The 6,876-nt window shown below is 40.8% G+C and overlaps 1 protein-coding gene and 1 pseudogene across 2 annotated transcripts in view; one reads left to right on the top strand and one right to left on the bottom strand.

The window, feature by feature from the left end:
- The window catches only part of PSTPIP2 (proline-serine-threonine phosphatase interacting protein 2), a 103,875-nt gene that overhangs the window by 73,506 nt on the left and 23,493 nt on the right, over nt 1-6,876 (bottom strand). The window lies entirely within an intron of this gene.
- LOC108305152 lies at nt 2,054-2,769 on the top strand (annotated as a pseudogene).

Genomic DNA, 6,876 nt, shown 5'->3' with positions numbered 1-6,876 from the left:
AAAATATCTCTCATAAACAGAGATATAAAAACATTTGCCAAACAAGGACTTCATGACTAAAACACCAAAAGCAATGGCAACAAAAGCCAAAATAGACAAATGGGATCTAATTAAACTTAAGAGCTTCTAATGATAGCAAAAGAAACTACCATTAGAGTGAACCCGCAACCAACAGAATGGGAAAAAATGTTTGCAATTTACCCATCTGACAAAGGGCTAATATTCAGAATCTACAAAGAACTTAAACAAATTTACAAGAAAAAACAACCCCATCAAAAAGTGGGCAAAGAAGTGTCTTTTGAGAAGACACTTCTCAAGAGAAGACATTTATGCAGTCAACAAACATGAAAAAAAGCCATCATCACTGTTCATTAGAGAAATGCAAATCAAAACCACATTGAGAAGTATCTCAACTATCTCACTCCACTCAGAAAGGTGATCATTAAAAAATCAGGAGACAACAGATGCTGGAGAGGATGTGGAGAAATAGAAATGCTTTTATACAGTTGGTGGGGGTGCAAATTAGCTCGACCATTGTGGAAGACAGTGTGGCAATTCCTTCTAGAAATAGAAATACCATTTGACCAAGCAATCCCATTACTGGGTATATACCCAAAGGATTATAAAACATTCAATTATAAAGACACATGTACATGTATGTTTATTGAGGCACTGTTTACAATAGTAAAGACTTGGAACCAACCCAAATGCCCATCAATGATAGACTAGATAAAGAAAATGTGGCACATACATACCATGGATTACTATGCAGCCATAAAAAAAGGATGAGTTCATGTCCTTTCCAGGGACATAGATAAAGCCGAAAACCATTATTCTCAGCAAACTGACATAAGAACAGAAAACCCAACACCACATGTTCTCACTCATAAGTGGGTGTTGAACAATGAGAACACATGGACACAAGGAAGGGAACATCACACACTAGGGCCTGTTGGGGGGTGGGGGGACTAGGGGAGGGATAGCAGGGGGTGGGAGATTGGGGAGGGCTAACATTAGGAGAAAAACCTAATGTAGATGATGGGGGATGGATGCAGCAAACCACCATGGGACATGTATACCTATGTAACAAACCTGCACATGTACCCCAGAACTTAAAGTATAATTTTAAAAAAGCATTTGCCAAAAAGCATAACACATGATGAACAAGTGATAGCTCAACAACACAAAGTAAACTTTTTTTTTTTTTTGAGTCAGAGTCTGGGTCTGTTGCCCAAGCTGGAGTGCAGTGGGGTGATCTCAGCTCACTGCAATCTCTGCCTCCAGGGTTCAAGCAATTGTCCTGCCTCAGCCTCCAAGTAGCTGGGATTACAGGCACTTGCCACCACACCTAGTTAATTTTTGTATTTTTTTAGTAGAGATGGGGTTTTACCATGTTGGCCAGGCTGGACCTCAAGTGATCCGCCCACCTTGGCCTCCCAAAGTGCTGGGATTACAGGCATGAGCCACCGTGCCCAGCCTAGTTTAACTTTTGAAAGTCAATTAATATAACTCACCATGTTAACAGAAAAATATAAGAAATGTCATATAATCATCTTAATAGATACAGAAAAAGGATATGAAAGATCTCAATACCAACTCACAATAGAAAATCAACCAATTATTAAGAGAATGGAATGTCCTCAATCTGACAAATAGTATCTACAAAATAGTATCACCATCTACTTAATCGTGAAAGACTGAGTACTTCCTTCCTAAGATCAGGAAGAAGGCAAGGATGACTGCTCTCACTACTTCTATTCAACACACTGAATGTCCTAGCCAGTGCTAGGCAAGAAAAAGAAGTAAACAACATACATATTGGAAAGGAAAAAGTAAAACTGCCTTATTTGCAGACAACATGATTACGGCCATAGAAAATTCTAAGAAGTTTACCAAAAAAATTACTGAAACTAGTAAGTTTAACAAGGTTACAGGAAACAAGGTCAATATACAAAAATCTATAGTATTTCTATATACCATTGGCAAAAAAAAAAAGGAAAGAAAAAATGTAAACATTTATTTATAATGGCATAAAAAAGATAAATTATACAAGGATAACACAAGAAGTTTTGCAAGATTTCTTCACTGAAAATAACAAAAAAGTATGGCAAAAAAAAAACAAAAAGGAAGATGACCTAAATAAAGGTAGATATATGCCATGCTTGTGGATTGAAGGAGTGAATATTGTTAAAATACCAGTTTCCCCAAATTGATGTATAGATCTAACACAGTTCCATCAAAATCCCAAAAGTCTTTTCTGTAGAAATTTGTAAATTAAGCCTAAAATGTGTAAGGAATTATAAAGGACCTAGAATAGGCAAAAGAAAAAGTTCTTTCTTTGCTGCGAGCTTCCAAGATGACAAAGAAAAGAAAGAACAATGGTTGGGCCAAAAAGGGCCACGGCCATGGTCAGCCTATTCACTGCACGAACTGTGCCCAATGTGTGCCCAAGAACAAAGCCATTAAGAAATTCGTCATTTGAAACATAGTGGAGGCTGCAGCAGTCAGGGATATTTCTGAAGCAAGCGTCTTTGCTGCCTATGTACTTCCTAAGCTCTATGTGAAGCTACATTACTGTGTGAGTTGTGCAATTCACAGCAAAGTAGTAAGGAATCGATCTCATGAAGCCCACAAGGATCGAACACCCCCACCCTGATTTAGACTTGTGGGTGCTGCCCCACGACCCCCACCAAAACCCATGTAAGGAGCGGAGTAAAAGATTGAAGACAACTATTCTCTGGAGAAAAATAAAGTGGAAATTGTACTTGATATTGCCTATAAGGACTTCATGACCAAAACACCAAAAGCATTGGTAACAAAAGCCAAAATAGGCAAATGGGGCCTAATCAAACTCCAGAGCTTCTGTACAGCAAATGAAACAGTCATTAGAGTGAATCAGCAACCAACAGAATGGGAAAAAATTTTTGCAATCTACCCATCTGACAAATGGCCGATATCCAGAATCTACAAAGAACTAAAACAGATTTACAAGAAAAAAACAAACAAGCCCATTCAAAAGTGGGCAAAGAATATGAACAGACACTTTACAAAAGAAGACATACATAAGGCCAACAAACATATGAAAAAATGTTCATCATCACTGGTCATTAGAGAAATGCAAATCAAAACTACATTGAGATACCATCTCACACCAGTTAGAATGGCAATCATTAAAAAATCTGGAGACAACAGATGCTGGAGAGGGTGTGGAGAAATAGGAACACTTTTACACTGTTGGTGGGAGTGCAAATTAGTTCAACCATTGTGGAAGACAGTGTGGCGAGTCCTCAAGGACCTAGAAATAGAAATTCCATTTGACCCAGCAATCCCATTACTGGGTATATATCCAAGGGATTATAAATTGATCTACTATAAGGACACATGCACACAAATATTCATTGCAGCACTGTTTACAATAGCAAAGACCTGGAACCAACCCAAATGCCCATTGATGATAGATTAGACAGGGAAAATGTGGCACATATACACCATGGAATATTATGTAGCCATAAAAAACGATGAGTTCATGTCCTTTGTAGGGACATGGATGAACCTGGAAACCATCATTCTCAGCAAACTGACACAAGAACAGAAAATCAAACACCACATGTACTCACTCATAGGCGGGTGTTGAACAATGAGAACGCATGGACTCAGGGAGAGGAGCATCACACACTGGGGTCTGTTGGGGGGAAATAGGGGAGGGACAGCAGGGGGTGGGGAGTTGGGAAGAGATAGCAAGGGGAGAAATGCCAGATATAGGTAATGGGGAGGAAGGCAGCAAATCACACTGCCATGTGTGTACCTACGCAACAATCTTGCATGTTCTTCACATGTACTCCAAAACCTAAAATGCAATTAAAAAAAAAGAAAAAGAAAAAAATAATTTAAAGAACAAAGCTGGAGGACTCATACCGCCTGACTTTGAAATTCTTCTCAACCCAGGTGTGGTGGTGCACACCCACATCTGTAGTCCCAGCTACTCAGGAGACTGAAGCCGGAAAATTGCTTGAGCCCAGGAGATTGAGGCTGCAGTGGGCTTTGCACCACTGCACTCCAACCTGGACGACAGAGCAAGAGCCTGCCTCAGCAACAACAACAAAAAGAAAACAACTTTTTTTGAAGTTATGGTAATTGAAACAGTATGGTACCTCTCAGAGGATAGACAAATAGACCAATAGAACCCAGAAATAGAATCTTTATATATGGTCACTATATTTCTGGATTCTATTCTGTTCTTTGTTGAAAGTTAGTTGACCTCATTTATATATGGTCAACTGACTTTCAACAAAGTTGCCAAAGCTATTCAACAGGAAAATGGTAGTCTTTCCAACAAACAGCTCTGGAATAACTGCATAAATCTGTTGGCGGGGAAAACCTCTACTCAATCCATTCTGCAGGCCTCTGAGAACTTATTTCTATGCTTCTTTTCTACCTCTTCTATCCTGCTATGGCCTCTGGGCAGAACCGTAGGGAGTAGAGGGGACGCAAACAGCACCCACAGTCTACAAAGCCACCATCAGGATAACAGGCGCAGCTGCTAAGCATCACACACCTAGTTCTGTGCTGCATCTCCAGCCCACTCCTATCATGATGCCTGCTATACAGTCTCTATAGACTTGGGTTCCAGGGACCACTATGTTAGAATCACTCAGGCAGCTTGTTAAACAAGCAGACCCCTCAGTCCCAACCCAGACCTGCTAATTCTGAACCTCGGGCGGGGCATGACACTCTTCACCTTTTTTTTTTTTTTTTTTTTTTTTTGAGGTGGAGTTTCACTCTTGCTGCCCAGGCTGGAGTGCAATGGTGCAATCTCGGCTCACTGCAACCTCTTCCTCCCAAGTTCGAGCAATTCTCCCGCCTCAGCCTCCTGAGTAGCTGGGATTACAGGCATGCGCCAGGCCGCCTGGCTAATCTTGTATTTTTACTAGAGACGAGGTTCCACCATGTTGGTCAGGCTGGTCTTGAGCTCCCGATCTCAGGTGATCTGCCCGCCTCAGCCTCCCAAAGTTCTGGGATTACAGGTGTGAGCCACCGTGCCCGGCCCACTCTCTGTCTTTCTATATGCCTTTCAAGTGACTGGAATGCAGTTTGACAATTGTGGCCATACAAAATACAAAAGACTAAAAGAGCCATCATGATTCCTGCCTAGAGGAGCTTACAAGAAGAAGAAAGCAGGATGCAGATCTGTGAAAATAAAGAACACTACACAATGGGGAGGTGAGAGAATGACTTTCAGAAGTGCAAAGAAGAGGCCAGAGAAGACCCTCCATGGTCTGCATTCCATTTTAAAAACCTCCCACCTGGAAGGAAACATGCAAATTGACAACGATGGCTTTGGGAAGCCCAGAGAGCCCCACTAGAAGAGGGAGGAGGCCAGTTACTTTGCATTTCATACAAAGGCTGCAGTTTGTTTGGTGCCTGGGCATAGGGTGCCTAAGTGTGCTGCACTTTGCATTCAAGGACCACAACATGTTCCATAAACACAGTGAGACAGGAGCTCTTTCTATGTTTTACAGGTGGAGGAAACAAGACACTAGGAAGCCTTCCTTATCCGCTTTCCTTATTACTGCTTCCAATTGCTATGAAAATCTGTAACTCTCAACTAACAATATGAGCCAAATCTCTCAGTTATTTATTAACAGCTATAAGACAATTGCAGATGGAATAAAGACCAGGAAGTTCATTTTACCTCCCTATGCTGCCACCTTGATCTCTCTTTCCTATTTACTTACCGCCCTATGAGGTAAAACCAAATAGATCAAATTCTGCATGTATGGATTATTATTAATTAATATTAATAATTATGTCTAGGGCCAGGTGCAGTGGCTTATGCCTGTAACCCCAACATTTTGGGAGGCCAAAGCAGGCGGATCATGAGGTCAGGAGTTCAAGACCAGCCTGGCTAACATAGTAAAACCCCATCTCTACTAAAAATACAAAAATTAGACTGGCATGGTGACGCACTCCTGTAGTCTCAGCTATTTGGGGGGCTGAGGCAGGAGAATCGCTTGAACTTGGGAAGCAGAGGTTGTGGTAAGCCAAGATCATGCCACTGCACTCCAGTCTGGGCAACAGAGGAAGACTCTGCCTCAAAAAAAAAATAAAAAATAAAAAATAAAAAATAAAAAAATTATGTCTAATATACATTGAGTACTTGCTGTGTGCCAAGTAGCATACCAAGTAGTTTGCATGGAATATCTTGTTGAATCCTTACCACAATTGTATGACATAGGTATCATTATTATCTTCCTATGAAGGACAAGCCTTTGAGGCTCAAAATCTGCATTTTCAAACAGACAATACTCTGAATTTTTAAACCACTCTACTACATAGCTTCTCTTATTTGAGGGCAAGGACCGTATCTAGCTTTTTGTCCATTAGTCCATTTCCTTGCAATTCTAGATGGAAAACACCCAGGCTTTCGTGCCACACTTCAGTTTGAGTGCGGATTCTACCATTCACATGCTATGTGACTTTTTTTTTTTTTTAAGAGTCAGGAAAGCTTTTATTTTCACTGTCACATATGAAGAATGAACTAAACAGTTAACATGGAAAGTAAAACTTAAATGAGGGATTCAGGACATTTCCCAAGGGGTCGTATGACCAATTTAAAAGTTGGCATGATGTGCCTAAAACAACACATTAATTCTTTTACTTATAATAAAGGTACAGATGTGCTGATAGTCATGCTGACATGTACACATGAAATATTCCTAAACAAGGCCGGGCGCGGTGGCTCAAGCCTGTAATCCCAGCACTGTGGGAGGCTGAGGCGGGTGGATCACGAGGTCAAGAGATCAAGACCATCCTGGTCAACATGGTGAAACCCTGTCTCTACTAAAAATACAAAAAATTAGCTGGGCATGGTGGCGC

This window comes from Cebus imitator, unplaced genomic scaffold (assembly GCF_001604975.1).
Source record: "Cebus imitator isolate Cc_AM_T3 unplaced genomic scaffold, Cebus_imitator-1.0 Scaffold60, whole genome shotgun sequence".
Taxonomy (NCBI): Eukaryota; Metazoa; Chordata; class Mammalia; order Primates; family Cebidae; genus Cebus; species Cebus imitator.
This window is presented reverse-complemented; position numbering and strand designations above follow the sequence as displayed.